Here is a 15,496-nt window from a genome sequence, read left to right on the forward strand (position 1 = left end):
GTCGAAAAAAGACATATGTCCATCAAGTTCAACCAGGGAATTAAGGGGTAGGGGTGTGGCGCGATATTGGGGAAGGGATGAGATTTTATATTTCTTCATAAGCATTAATCTTATTTTGTCAATTAGGAACATTCAGCACCCACCCGCTATCAAGGCAGCTGCCTATCATGTCATGCCCTACCTGCACAGGTGTGCTGGCTACTCAAATGATCCAATTAAGGAGGCCATTTAGTCAGCAGCAGCAGAAGTCCTGTGCCTGGACGCTCCAACAGCGGCCAGACACAAGCAGAAGCAGCAGAAGCAGCAGCAGCAGCACCACCTTTTGTTTTTTGGCTGCAGCAGCAAGGCCCACAGGGCTGGCTAGCTGGCTAGCCAGCAAGCAGGTAGCAATGAAAGTAGGAATCTTTCTTTTTAACCCTGTAAGGGGGTGGTGCACTGTACCCGAAGATACTGCCATATCGGGTCAATGCATAGGGCGACGGAAGCAAGCTTCGAAATCGGCCCCCGTTCTCAAAAATCCATTTAATATATGGTCCCCAGATAGGGGACGTATCAGATATTAAACTGATAAGAACAGATACTACACTTGATCTTAGCCAAAAGGCCGAGAAGCGATAACCGTGAAAGGGGCGGGCCCAACAAGGTCCCCTTCATGGGCACTATCACTGCTTGCTGTCAGGGAGGCTGCCAGACAATTTTCCATGCACACTCTGGGCTGGGGGGCAGTCAACCACCAGTACACACAGCAGAACCTAAACCCATACCATTATTGCTAAGCAGCAAGACAGGGGCCCATTGCACTCCCACGGGGCCTTTTTAAATGCAATCCATAACCCGGATTTGCCAGGAACCCTTCTTACTCCTCCTACTTGCATGTGACACTGGGCTTAGGATCTGCATAGGAAACACACACACAAGCACACACCTACCTTTGTTGCCTGCAGATGCCTCCTTGGCTGTCCCCAAACGGTATCAAACCAACACCCACGGGAAGCTGTAAGCATAGAGGACATGCCTGCACCCCATTGGACTTACCTGTGTGGGTTAAATCCGGGTTATTTGACAACCTATGGCGGTGATGGTTCTGCTCAGGCAGAGCAGTGCTGATGCTCCTCATAAAGCTGTCGCTGCTGTGAAGGTTCTAGGTGACATCACAAATCCCTATGGTTACATACACAACAAAGCTGGGTTGTTGTTGTTTACACTCTGCAAGGCCTGTGGAAGTGAGTGACATCATAGCACTGTAGTTCTGAGGGTTCTAGATGGATGCAACAATCTCCTGTTGCTTCTATGAAGGCCATAATAGACGACATCACCAAACAGCTCCATAGTCACATACACAGCAAAGGAGAGATGTTGTTTACACCTAGTGATGTCAGTGGTATTGAGTGACATCACAGCACAGTGCTAAGGCTCCTGGGCCTGGACACAGCAGCGGCTGCAATATCTCAACGGAGAATACGTTTATATATATGTGTGTGTGTGCGCGTATATATATATATATATATATATATATATATATATATATATATATTTCTCCGCCGAAATCACTTTTAAACCCATTTCCACCTTTTTTTCCCTTCTCTTCCTCTTACTTTTTTTTCACGTTTTTTTACGTTTTTCTCCTTTTCGCCTCTTTTCTGGGCGTATTATTCTTCTTTTTCTTCTTTTTTTTCGTCTAATGCATACCCCATCAGTGCAGCAATGCTTATTCAATACCGCCAGCAGATGGAGACACTGGGGGATAATTTTCTAAGGATTTATACTGATTTTTCCTGTCTGAATTTGTCGCACAGAAAGTTGCAGGCCAAATATGTGTGACATTTCTGCGACTTTAGCTTCTAGAGCATTTTTACAACATTATACATAGGTGCTGAATACATAAAAAGCGACTGTTCAGCGACAGACAAGTCGCATCGGCTGAAAGTAGGCCAGAATGTCAGTCCATGTTGGAGCAGGTTTAGATACAGTCTAAAGTATAGATCTCAAAGTCTGTGCACAGAATTTAGCAAGGGCCTCGCACCTTCTGATGCATCAGGTAGGTGCACAATAGCATAGCCTAACCCTCTGTACTTTGGTCTATATTGATGCGGGACATAGACAGCCAGCTGATGACCAATCCATTAGTGCAATGGATGGCTGGAAGCATTTGTCTTTGCCTTTGCAATACCACAGAAGCAATGCATGGTCAATGTACAGCAATGACACACCTGTGTGAACAGCCAGGAGACCCCCCCCCCCCCCCCATGTTATGTTACATAGTTACATAGTTAGTACGGTCGAAAAAAGACATATGTCCATCAAGTTCAACCAGGGAATTAAGGGGTAGGGGTGTGGCGCGATATTGGGGAAGGGATGAGATTTTATATTTCTTCATAAGCATTAATCTTATTTTGTCAATTAGGAACATTCAGCACCCACCCGCTATCAAGGCAGCTGCCTATCATGTCATGCCCTACCTGCACAGGTGTGCTGGCTACTCAAATGATCCAATTAAGGAGGCCATTTAGTCAGCAGCAGCAGAAGTCCTGTGCCTGGACGCTCCAACAGCGGCCAGACACAAGCAGAAGCAGCAGAAGCAGCAGCAGCAGCAGCACCACCTTTTGTTTTTTGGCTGCAGCAGCAAGGCCCACAGGGCTGGCTAGCTGGCTAGCCAGCAAGCAGGTAGCAATGAAAGTAGGAATCTTTCTTTTTAACCCTGTAAGGGGGTGGTGCACTGTACCCGAAGATACTGCCATATCGGGTCAATGCATAGGGCGACGGAAGCAAGCTTCGAAATCGGCCCCCGTTCTCAAAAATCCATTTAATATATGGTCCCCAGATAGGGGACGTATCAGATATTAAACTGATAAGAACAGATACTACACTTGATCTTAGCCAAAAGGCCGAGAAGCGATAACCGTGAAAGGGGCGGGCCCAACAAGGTCCCCTTCATGGGCACTATCACTGCTTGCTGTCAGGGAGGCTGCCAGACAATTTTCCATGCACACTCTGGGCTGGGGGGCAGTCAACCACCAGTACACACAGCAGAACCTAAACCCATACCATTATTGCTAAGCAGCAAGACAGGGGCCCATTGCACTCCCACGGGGCCTTTTTAAATGCAATCCATAACCCGGATTTGCCAGGAACCCTTCTTACTCCTCCTACTTGCATGTGACACTGGGCTTAGGATCTGCATAGGAAACACACACACAAGCACACACCTACCTTTGTTGCCTGCAGATGCCTCCTTGGCTGTCCCCAAACGGTATCAAACCAACACCCACGGGAAGCTGTAAGCATAGAGGACATGCCTGCACCCCATTGGACTTACCTGTGTGGGTTAAATCCGGGTTATTTGACAACCTATGGCGGTGATGGTTCTGCTCAGGCAGAGCAGTGCTGATGCTCCTCATAAAGCTGTCGCTGCTGTGAAGGTTCTAGGTGACATCACAAATCCCTATGGTTACATACACAACAAAGCTGGGTTGTTGTTGTTTACACTCTGCAAGGCCTGTGGAAGTGAGTGACATCATAGCACTGTAGTTCTGAGGGTTCTAGATGGATGCAACAATCTCCTGTTGCTTCTATGAAGGCCATAATAGACGACATCACCAAACAGCTCCATAGTCACATACACAGCAAAGGAGAGATGTTGTTTACACCTAGTGATGTCAGTGGTATTGAGTGACATCACAGCACAGTGCTAAGGCTCCTGGGCCTGGACACAGCAGCGGCTGCAATATCTCAACGGAGAATACGTTTATATATATGTGTGTGTGTGCGCGTATATATATATATATATATATATATATATATATATATATATTTCTCCGCCGAAATCACTTTTAAACCCATTTCCACCTTTTTTTCCCTTCTCTTCCTCTTACTTTTTTTTCACGTTTTTTTACGTTTTTCTCCTTTTCGCCTCTTTTCTGGGCGTATTATTCTTCTTTTTCTTCTTTTTTTTCGTCTAATGCATACCCCATCAGTGCAGCAATGCTTATTCAATACCGCCAGCAGATGGAGACACTGGGGGATAATTTTCTAAGGATTTATACTGATTTTTCCTGTCTGAATTTGTCGCACAGAAAGTTGCAGGCCAAATATGTGTGACATTTCTGCGACTTTAGCTTCTAGAGCATTTTTACAACATTATACATAGGTGCTGAATACATAAAAAGCGACTGTTCAGCGACAGACAAGTCGCATCGGCTGAAAGTAGGCCAGAATGTCAGTCCATGTTGGAGCAGGTTTAGATACAGTCTAAAGTATAGATCTCAAAGTCTGTGCACAGAATTTAGCAAGGGCCTCGCACCTTCTGATGCCTCAGGTAGGTGCACAATAGCATAGCCTAACCCTCTGTACTTTGGTCTATATTGATGCGGGACATAGACAGCCAGCTGATGACCAATCCATTAGTGCAATGGATGGCTGGAAGCATTTGTCTTTGCCTTTGCAATACCACAGAAGCAATGCATGGTCAATGTACAGCAATGACACACCTGTGTGAACAGCCAGGAGACCCCCCCCCCCCCCCCATGTTATGTTACATAGTTACATAGTTAGTACGGTCGAAAAAAGACATATGTCCATCAAGTTCAACCAGGGAATTAAGGGGTAGGGGTGTGGCGCGATATTGGGGAAGGGATGAGATTTTATATTTCTTCATAAGCATTAATCTTATTTTGTCAATTAGGAACATTCAGCACCCACCCGCTATCAAGGCAGCTGCCTATCATGTCATGCCCTACCTGCACAGGTGTGCTGGCTACTCAAATGATCCAATTAAGGAGGCCATTTAGTCAGCAGCAGCAGAAGTCCTGTGCCTGGACGCTCCAACAGCGGCCAGACACAAGCAGAAGCAGCAGAAGCAGCAGCAGCAGCACCACCTTTTGTTTTTTGGCTGCAGCAGCAAGGCCCACAGGGCTGGCTAGCTGGCTAGCCAGCAAGCAGGTAGCAATGAAAGTAGGAATCTTTCTTTTTAACCCTGTAAGGGGGTGGTGCACTGTACCCGAAGATACTGCCATATCGGGTCAATGCATAGGGCGACGGAAGCAAGCTTCGAAATCGGCCCCCGTTCTCAAAAATCCATTTAATATATGGTCCCCAGATAGGGGACGTATCAGATATTAAACTGATAAGAACAGATACTACACTTGATCTTAGCCAAAAGGCCGAGAAGCGATAACCGTGAAAGGGGCGGGCCCAACAAGGTCCCCTTCATGGGCACTATCACTGCTTGCTGTCAGGGAGGCTGCCAGACAATTTTCCATGCACACTCTGGGCTGGGGGGCAGTCAACCACCAGTACACACAGCAGAACCTAAACCCATACCATTATTGCTAAGCAGCAAGACAGGGGCCCATTGCACTCCCACGGGGCCTTTTTAAATGCAATCCATAACCCGGATTTGCCAGGAACCCTTCTTACTCCTCCTACTTGCATGTGACACTGGGCTTAGGATCTGCATAGGAAACACACACACAAGCACACACCTACCTTTGTTGCCTGCAGATGCCTCCTTGGCTGTCCCCAAACGGTATCAAACCAACACCCACGGGAAGCTGTAAGCATAGAGGACATGCCTGCACCCCATTGGACTTACCTGTGTGGGTTAAATCCGGGTTATTTGACAACCTATGGCGGTGATGGTTCTGCTCAGGCAGAGCAGTGCTGATGCTCCTCATAAAGCTGTCGCTGCTGTGAAGGTTCTAGGTGACATCACAAATCCCTATGGTTACATACACAACAAAGCTGGGTTGTTGTTGTTTACACTCTGCAAGGCCTGTGGAAGTGAGTGACATCATAGCACTGTAGTTCTGAGGGTTCTAGATGGATGCAACAATCTCCTGTTGCTTCTATGAAGGCCATAATAGACGACATCACCAAACAGCTCCATAGTCACATACACAGCAAAGGAGAGATGTTGTTTACACCTAGTGATGTCAGTGGTATTGAGTGACATCACAGCACAGTGCTAAGGCTCCTGGGCCTGGACACAGCAGCGGCTGCAATATCTCAACGGAGAATACGTTTATATATATGTGTGTGTGTGCGCGTATATATATATATATATATATATATATATATATATATATATATATATTTCTCCGCCGAAATCACTTTTAAACCCATTTCCACCTTTTTTTCCCTTCTCTTCCTCTTACTTTTTTTTCACGTTTTTTTACGTTTTTCTCCTTTTCGCCTCTTTTCTGGGCGTATTATTCTTCTTTTTCTTCTTTTTTTTCGTCTAATGCATACCCCATCAGTGCAGCAATGCTTATTCAATACCGCCAGCAGATGGAGACACTGGGGGATAATTTTCTAAGGATTTATACTGATTTTTCCTGTCTGAATTTGTCGCACAGAAAGTTGCAGGCCAAATATGTGTGACATTTCTGCGACTTTAGCTTCTAGAGCATTTTTACAACATTATACATAGGTGCTGAATACATAAAAAGCGACTGTTCAGCGACAGACAAGTCGCATCGGCTGAAAGTAGGCCAGAATGTCAGTCCATGTTGGAGCAGGTTTAGATACAGTCTAAAGTATAGATCTCAAAGTCTGTGCACAGAATTTAGCAAGGGCCTCGCACCTTCTGATGCATCAGGTAGGTGCACAATAGCATAGCCTAACCCTCTGTACTTTGGTCTATATTGATGCGGGACATAGACAGCCAGCTGATGACCAATCCATTAGTGCAATGGATGGCTGGAAGCATTTGTCTTTGCCTTTGCAATACCACAGAAGCAATGCATGGTCAATGTACAGCAATGACACACCTGTGTGAACAGCCAGGAGACCCCCCCCCCCATGTTATGTTACATAGTTACATAGTTAGTACGGTCGAAAAAAGACATATGTCCATCAAGTTCAACCAGGGAATTAAGGGGTAGGGGTGTGGCGCGATATTGGGGAAGGGATGAGATTTTATATTTCTTCATAAGCATTAATCTTATTTTGTCAATTAGGAACATTCAGCACCCACCCGCTATCAAGGCAGCTGCCTATCATGTCATGCCCTACCTGCACAGGTGTGCTGGCTACTCAAATGATCCAATTAAGGAGGCCATTTAGTCAGCAGCAGCAGAAGTCCTGTGCCTGGACGCTCCAACAGCGGCCAGACACAAGCAGAAGCAGCAGAAGCAGCAGCAGCAGCACCACCTTTTGTTTTTTGGCTGCAGCAGCAAGGCCCACAGGGCTGGCTAGCTGGCTAGCCAGCAAGCAGGTAGCAATGAAAGTAGGAATCTTTCTTTTTAACCCTGTAAGGGGGTGGTGCACTGTACCCGAAGATACTGCCATATCGGGTCAATGCATAGGGCGACGGAAGCAAGCTTCGAAATCGGCCCCCGTTCTCAAAAATCCATTTAATATATGGTCCCCAGATAGGGGACGTATCAGATATTAAACTGATAAGAACAGATACTACACTTGATCTTAGCCAAAAGGCCGAGAAGCGATAACCGTGAAAGGGGCGGGCCCAACAAGGTCCCCTTCATGGGCACTATCACTGCTTGCTGTCAGGGAGGCTGCCAGACAATTTTCCATGCACACTCTGGGCTGGGGGGCAGTCAACCACCAGTACACACAGCAGAACCTAAACCCATACCATTATTGCTAAGCAGCAAGACAGGGGCCCATTGCACTCCCACGGGGCCTTTTTAAATGCAATCCATAACCCGGATTTGCCAGGAACCCTTCTTACTCCTCCTACTTGCATGTGACACTGGGCTTAGGATCTGCATAGGAAACACACACACAAGCACACACCTACCTTTGTTGCCTGCAGATGCCTCCTTGGCTGTCCCCAAACGGTATCAAACCAACACCCACGGGAAGCTGTAAGCATAGAGGACATGCCTGCACCCCATTGGACTTACCTGTGTGGGTTAAATCCGGGTTATTTGACAACCTATGGCGGTGATGGTTCTGCTCAGGCAGAGCAGTGCTGATGCTCCTCATAAAGCTGTCGCTGCTGTGAAGGTTCTAGGTGACATCACAAATCCCTATGGTTACATACACAACAAAGCTGGGTTGTTGTTGTTTACACTCTGCAAGGCCTGTGGAAGTGAGTGACATCATAGCACTGTAGTTCTGAGGGTTCTAGATGGATGCAACAATCTCCTGTTGCTTCTATGAAGGCCGTAATAGACGACATCACCAAACAGCTCCATAGTCACATACACAGCAAAGGAGAGATGTTGTTTACACCTAGTGATGTCAGTGGTATTGAGTGACATCACAGCACAGTGCTAAGGCTCCTGGGCCTGGACACAGCAGCGGCTGCAATATCTCAACGGAGAATACGTTTATATATATGTGTGTGTGTGCGCGTATATATATATATATATATATATATATATATATATATATATATATTTCTCCGCCGAAATCACTTTTAAACCCATTTCCACCTTTTTTTCCCTTCTCTTCCTCTTACTTTTTTTTCACGTTTTTTTACGTTTTTCTCCTTTTCGCCTCTTTTCTGGGCGTATTATTCTTCTTTTTCTTCTTTTTTTTCGTCTAATGCATACCCCATCAGTGCAGCAATGCTTATTCAATACCGCCAGCAGATGGAGACACTGGGGGATAATTTTCTAAGGATTTATACTGATTTTTCCTGTCTGAATTTGTCGCACAGAAAGTTGCAGGCCAAATATGTGTGACATTTCTGCGACTTTAGCTTCTAGAGCATTTTTACAACATTATACATAGGTGCTGAATACATAAAAAGCGACTGTTCAGCGACAGACAAGTCGCATCGGCTGAAAGTAGGCCAGAATGTCAGTCCATGTTGGAGCAGGTTTAGATACAGTCTAAAGTATAGATCTCAAAGTCTGTGCACAGAATTTAGCAAGGGCCTCGCACCTTCTGATGCATCAGGTAGGTGCACAATAGCATAGCCTAACCCTCTGTACTTTGGTCTATATTGATGCGGGACATAGACAGCCAGCTGATGACCAATCCATTAGTGCAATGGATGGCTGGAAGCATTTGTCTTTGCCTTTGCAATACCACAGAAGCAATGCATGGTCAATGTACAGCAATGACACACCTGTGTGAACAGCCAGGAGACCCCCCCCCCCCCCATGTTATGTTACATAGTTACATAGTTAGTACGGTCGAAAAAAGACATATGTCCATCAAGTTCAACCAGGGAATTAAGGGGTAGGGGTGTGGCGCGATATTGGGGAAGGGATGAGATTTTATATTTCTTCATAAGCATTAATCTTATTTTGTCAATTAGGAACATTCAGCACCCACCCGCTATCAAGGCAGCTGCCTATCATGTCATGCCCTACCTGCACAGGTGTGCTGGCTACTCAAATGATCCAATTAAGGAGGCCATTTAGTCAGCAGCAGCAGAAGTCCTGTGCCTGGACGCTCCAACAGCGGCCAGACACAAGCAGAAGCAGCAGAAGCAGCAGCAGCAGCACCACCTTTTGTTTTTTGGCTGCAGCAGCAAGGCCCACAGGGCTGGCTAGCTGGCTAGCCAGCAAGCAGGTAGCAATGAAAGTAGGAATCTTTCTTTTTAACCCTGTAAGGGGGTGGTGCACTGTACCCGAAGATACTGCCATATCGGGTCAATGCATAGGGCGACGGAAGCAAGCTTCGAAATCGGCCCCCGTTCTCAAAAATCCATTTAATATATGGTCCCCAGATAGGGGACGTATCAGATATTAAACTGATAAGAACAGATACTACACTTGATCTTAGCCAAAAGGCCGAGAAGCGATAACCGTGAAAGGGGCGGGCCCAACAAGGTCCCCTTCATGGGCACTATCACTGCTTGCTGTCAGGGAGGCTGCCAGACAATTTTCCATGCACACTCTGGGCTGGGGGGCAGTCAACCACCAGTACACACAGCAGAACCTAAACCCATACCATTATTGCTAAGCAGCAAGACAGGGGCCCATTGCACTCCCACGGGGCCTTTTTAAATGCAATCCATAACCCGGATTTGCCAGGAACCCTTCTTACTCCTCCTACTTGCATGTGACACTGGGCTTAGGATCTGCATAGGAAACACACACACAAGCACACACCTACCTTTGTTGCCTGCAGATGCCTCCTTGGCTGTCCCCAAACGGTATCAAACCAACACCCACGGGAAGCTGTAAGCATAGAGGACATGCCTGCACCCCATTGGACTTACCTGTGTGGGTTAAATCCGGGTTATTTGACAACCTATGGCGGTGATGGTTCTGCTCAGGCAGAGCAGTGCTGATGCTCCTCATAAAGCTGTCGCTGCTGTGAAGGTTCTAGGTGACATCACAAATCCCTATGGTTACATACACAACAAAGCTGGGTTGTTGTTGTTTACACTCTGCAAGGCCTGTGGAAGTGAGTGACATCATAGCACTGTAGTTCTGAGGGTTCTAGATGGATGCAACAATCTCCTGTTGCTTCTATGAAGGCCATAATAGACGACATCACCAAACAGCTCCATAGTCACATACACAGCAAAGGAGAGATGTTGTTTACACCTAGTGATGTCAGTGGTATTGAGTGACATCACAGCACAGTGCTAAGGCTCCTGGGCCTGGACACAGCAGCGGCTGCAATATCTCAACGGAGAATACGTTTATATATATGTGTGTGTGTGCGCGTATATATATATATATATATATATATATATATATATTTCTCCGCCGAAATCACTTTTAAACCCATTTCCACCTTTTTTTCCCTTCTCTTCCTCTTACTTTTTTTTCACGTTTTTTTACGTTTTTCTCCTTTTCGCCTCTTTTCTGGGCGTATTATTCTTCTTTTTCTTCTTTTTTTTCGTCTAATGCATACCCCATCAGTGCAGCAATGCTTATTCAATACCGCCAGCAGATGGAGACACTGGGGGATAATTTTCTAAGGATTTATACTGATTTTTCCTGTCTGAATTTGTCGCACAGAAAGTTGCAGGCCAAATATGTGTGACATTTCTGCGACTTTAGCTTCTAGAGCATTTTTACAACATTATACATAGGTGCTGAATACATAAAAAGCGACTGTTCAGCGACAGACAAGTCGCATCGGCTGAAAGTAGGCCAGAATGTCAGTCCATGTTGGAGCAGGTTTAGATACAGTCTAAAGTATAGATCTCAAAGTCTGTGCACAGAATTTAGCAAGGGCCTCGCACCTTCTGATGCATCAGGTAGGTGCACAATAGCATAGCCTAACCCTCTGTACTTTGGTCTATATTGATGCGGGACATAGACAGCCAGCTGATGACCAATCCATTAGTGCAATGGATGGCTGGAAGCATTTGTCTTTGCCTTTGCAATACCACAGAAGCAATGCATGGTCAATGTACAGCAATGACACACCTGTGTGAACAGCCAGGAGACCCCCCCCCCCCCCCCCCATGTTATGTTACATAGTTACATAGTTAGTACGGTCGAAAAAAGACATATGTCCATCAAGTTCAACCAGGGAATTAAGGGGTAGGGGTGTGGCGCGATATTGGGGAAGGGATGAGATTTTATATTTCTTCATAAGCATTAATCTTATTTTGTCAATTAGGAACATTCAGCACCCACCCGCTATCAAGGCAGCTGCCTATCATGTCATGCCCTACCTGCACAGGTGTGCTGGCTACTCAAATGATCCAATTAAGGAGGCCATTTAGTCAGCAGCAGCAGAAGTCCTGTGCCTGGACGCTCCAACAGCGGCCAGACACAAGCAGAAGCAGCAGAAGCAGCAGCAGCAGCACCACCTTTTGTTTTTTGGCTGCAGCAGCAAGGCCCACAGGGCTGGCTAGCTGGCTAGCCAGCAAGCAGGTAGCAATGAAAGTAGGAATCTTTCTTTTTAACCCTGTAAGGGGGTGGTGCACTGTACCCGAAGATACTGCCATATCGGGTCAATGCATAGGGCGACGGAAGCAAGCTTCGAAATCGGCCCCCGTTCTCAAAAATCCATTTAATATATGGTCCCCAGATAGGGGACGTATCAGATATTAAACTGATAAGAACAGATACTACACTTGATCTTAGCCAAAAGGCCGAGAAGCGATAACCGTGAAAGGGGCGGGCCCAACAAGGTCCCCTTCATGGGCACTATCACTGCTTGCTGTCAGGGAGGCTGCCAGACAATTTTCCATGCACACTCTGGGCTGGGGGGCAGTCAACCACCAGTACACACAGCAGAACCTAAACCCATACCATTATTGCTAAGCAGCAAGACAGGGGCCCATTGCACTCCCACGGGGCCTTTTTAAATGCAATCCATAACCCGGATTTGCCAGGAACCCTTCTTACTCCTCCTACTTGCATGTGACACTGGGCTTAGGATCTGCATAGGAAACACACACACAAGCACACACCTACCTTTGTTGCCTGCAGATGCCTCCTTGGCTGTCCCCAAACGGTATCAAACCAACACCCACGGGAAGCTGTAAGCATAGAGGACATGCCTGCACCCCATTGGACTTACCTGTGTGGGTTAAATCCGGGTTATTTGACAACCTATGGCGGTGATGGTTCTGCTAAGGCAGAGCAGTGCTGATGCTCCTCATAAAGCTGTCGCTGCTGTGAAGGTTCTAGGTGACATCACAAATCCCTATGGTTACATACACAACAAAGCTGGGTTGTTGTTGTTTACACTCTGCAAGGCCTGTGGAAGTGAGTGACATCATAGCACTGTAGTTCTGAGGGTTCTAGATGGATGCAACAATCTCCTGTTGCTTCTATGAAGGCCATAATAGACGACATCACCAAACAGCTCCATAGTCACATACACAGCAAAGGAGAGATGTTGTTTACACCTAGTGATGTCAGTGGTATTGAGTGACATCACAGCACAGTGCTAAGGCTCCTGGGCCTGGACACAGCAGCGGCTGCAATATCTCAACGGAGAATACGTTTATATATATGTGTGTGTGTGCGCGTATATATATATATATATATATATATATATATATATATATATATATATATATATATTCTCCGCCGAAATCACTTTTAAACCCATTTCCACCTTTTTTTCCCTTCTCTTCCTCTTACTTTTTTTTCACGTTTTTTTACGTTTTTCTCCTTTTCGCCTCTTTTCTGGGCGTATTATTCTTCTTTTTCTTCTTTTTTTTCGTCTAATGCATACCCCATCAGTGCAGCAATGCTTATTCAATACCGCCAGCAGATGGAGACACTGGGGGATAATTTTCTAAGGATTTATACTGATTTTTCCTGTCTGAATTTGTCGCACAGAAAGTTGCAGGCCAAATATGTGTGACATTTCTGCGACTTTAGCTTCTAGAGCATTTTTACAACATTATACATAGGTGCTGAATACATAAAAAGCGACTGTTCAGCGACAGACAAGTCGCATCGGCTGAAAGTAGGCCAGAATGTCAGTCCATGTTGGAGCAGGTTTAGATACAGTCTAAAGTATAGATCTCAAAGTCTGTGCACAGAATTTAGCAAGGGCCTCGCACCTTCTGATGCATCAGGTAGGTGCACAATAGCATAGCCTAACCCTCTGTACTTTGGTCTATATTGATGCGGGACATAGACAGCCAGCTGATGACCAATCCATTAGTGCAATGGATGGCTGGAAGCATTTGTCTTTGCCTTTGCAATACCACAGAAGCAATGCATGGTCAATGTACAGCAATGACACACCTGTGTGAACAGCCAGGAGACCCCCCCCCCCCCCCCATGTTATGTTACATAGTTACATAGTTAGTACGGTCGAAAAAAGACATATGTCCATCAAGTTCAACCAGGGAATTAAGGGGTAGGGGTGTGGCGCGATATTGGGGAAGGGATGAGATTTTATATTTCTTCATAAGCATTAATCTTATTTTGTCAATTAGGAACATTCAGCACCCACCCGCTATCAAGGCAGCTGCCTATCATGTCATGCCCTACCTGCACAGGTGTGCTGGCTACTCAAATGATCCAATTAAGGAGGCCATTTAGTCAGCAGCAGCAGAAGTCCTGTGCCTGGACGCTCCAACAGCGGCCAGACACAAGCAGAAGCAGCAGAAGCAGCAGCAGCAGCACCACCTTTTGTTTTTTGGCTGCAGCAGCAAGGCCCACAGGGCTGGCTAGCTGGCTAGCCAGCAAGCAGGTAGCAATGAAAGTAGGAATCTTTCTTTTTAACCCTGTAAGGGGGTGGTGCACTGTACCCGAAGATACTGCCATATCGGGTCAATGCATAGGGCGACGGAAGCAAGCTTCGAAATCGGCCCCCGTTCTCAAAAATCCATTTAATATATGGTCCCCAGATAGGGGACGTATCAGATATTAAACTGATAAGAACAGATACTACACTTGATCTTAGCCAAAAGGCCGAGAAGCGATAACCGTGAAAGGGGCGGGCCCAACAAGGTCCCCTTCATGGGCACTATCACTGCTTGCTGTCAGGGAGGCTGCCAGACAATTTTCCATGCACACTCTGGGCTGGGGGGCAGTCAACCACCAGTACACACAGCAGAACCTAAACCCATACCATTATTGCTAAGCAGCAAGACAGGGGCCCATTGCACTCCCACGGGGCCTTTTTAAATGCAATCCATAACCCGGATTTGCCAGGAACCCTTCTTACTCCTCCTACTTGCATGTGACACTGGGCTTAGGATCTGCATAGGAAACACACACACAAGCACACACCTACCTTTGTTGCCTGCAGATGCCTCCTTGGCTGTCCCCAAACGGTATCAAACCAACACCCACGGGAAGCTGTAAGCATAGAGGACATGCCTGCACCCCATTGGACTTACCTGTGTGGGTTAAATCCGGGTTATTTGACAACCTATGGCGGTGATGGTTCTGCTCAGGCAGAGCAGTGCTGATGCTCCTCATAAAGCTGTCGCTGCTGTGAAGGTTCTAGGTGACATCACAAATCCCTATGGTTACATACACAACAAAGCTGGGTTGTTGTTGTTTACACTCTGCAAGGCCTGTGGAAGTGAGTGACATCATAGCACTGTAGTTCTGAGGGTTCTAGATGGATGCAACAATCTCCTGTTGCTTCTATGAAGGCCATAATAGACGACATCACCAAACAGCTCCATAGTCACATACACAGCAAAGGAGAGATGTTGTTTACACCTAGTGATGTCAGTGGTATTGAGTGACATCACAGCACAGTGCTAAGGCTCCTGGGCCTGGACACAGCAGCGGCTGCAATATCTCAACGGAGAATACGTTTATATATATGTGTGTGTGTGCGCGTATATATATATATATATATATATATATATATATATATATATATATTTCTCCGCCGAAATCACTTTTAAACCCATTTCCACCTTTTTTTCCCTTCTCTTCCTCTTACTTTTTTTTCACGTTTTTTTACGTTTTTCTCCTTTTCGCCTCTTTTCTGGGCGTATTATTCTTCTTTTTCTTCTTTTTTTTCGTCTAATGCATACCCCATCAGTGCAGCAATGCTTATTCAATACCGCCAGCAGATGGAGACACTGGGGGATAATTTTCTAAGGATTTATACTGATTTTTCCTGTCTGAATTTGTCGCACAGAAAGTTGCAGGCCAAATATGTGTGACATTTCTGCGAC

General features: G+C 46.1%; 7 non-coding genes across 7 annotated transcripts; all 7 read right to left on the bottom strand.

Moving 5' to 3' along the window:
• Positions 1 to 425: 425 nt before the first annotated feature.
• On the bottom strand, positions 426 to 616 carry LOC130346094 (U2 spliceosomal RNA). Its single transcript, XR_008884464.1, has one exon. It is a non-coding gene; the product is annotated as a U2 spliceosomal RNA (small nuclear RNA).
• A 2,090-nt stretch (positions 617 to 2,706) lies between these two features.
• LOC130346107 (U2 spliceosomal RNA) lies at positions 2,707 to 2,897 on the bottom strand. Its single transcript, XR_008884475.1, has one exon. It is a non-coding gene; the product is annotated as a U2 spliceosomal RNA (small nuclear RNA).
• A 2,083-nt stretch (positions 2,898 to 4,980) lies between these two features.
• Positions 4,981 to 5,171, bottom strand: LOC130346119 (U2 spliceosomal RNA). The gene has a single exon (XR_008884486.1). It is a non-coding gene; the product is annotated as a U2 spliceosomal RNA (small nuclear RNA).
• A 2,084-nt stretch (positions 5,172 to 7,255) lies between these two features.
• Positions 7,256 to 7,446, bottom strand: LOC130346131 (U2 spliceosomal RNA). The gene has a single exon (XR_008884497.1). It is a non-coding gene; the product is annotated as a U2 spliceosomal RNA (small nuclear RNA).
• Positions 7,447 to 9,531: 2,085 nt separating this feature from the next.
• On the bottom strand, positions 9,532 to 9,722 carry LOC130346066 (U2 spliceosomal RNA). The gene has a single exon (XR_008884439.1). It is a non-coding gene; the product is annotated as a U2 spliceosomal RNA (small nuclear RNA).
• Positions 9,723 to 11,801: 2,079 nt separating this feature from the next.
• On the bottom strand, positions 11,802 to 11,992 carry LOC130346078 (U2 spliceosomal RNA). The gene has a single exon (XR_008884451.1). It is a non-coding gene; the product is annotated as a U2 spliceosomal RNA (small nuclear RNA).
• A 2,096-nt stretch (positions 11,993 to 14,088) lies between these two features.
• Positions 14,089 to 14,279, bottom strand: LOC130346086 (U2 spliceosomal RNA). Its single transcript, XR_008884456.1, has one exon. It is a non-coding gene; the product is annotated as a U2 spliceosomal RNA (small nuclear RNA).
• Between the last annotated feature and the right edge of the window lie 1,217 nt (positions 14,280 to 15,496).

This window comes from Hyla sarda, unplaced genomic scaffold (genome assembly GCF_029499605.1).
Source record: "Hyla sarda isolate aHylSar1 unplaced genomic scaffold, aHylSar1.hap1 scaffold_772, whole genome shotgun sequence".
Lineage (NCBI taxonomy): Eukaryota > Metazoa > Chordata > Amphibia > Anura > Hylidae > Hyla > Hyla sarda.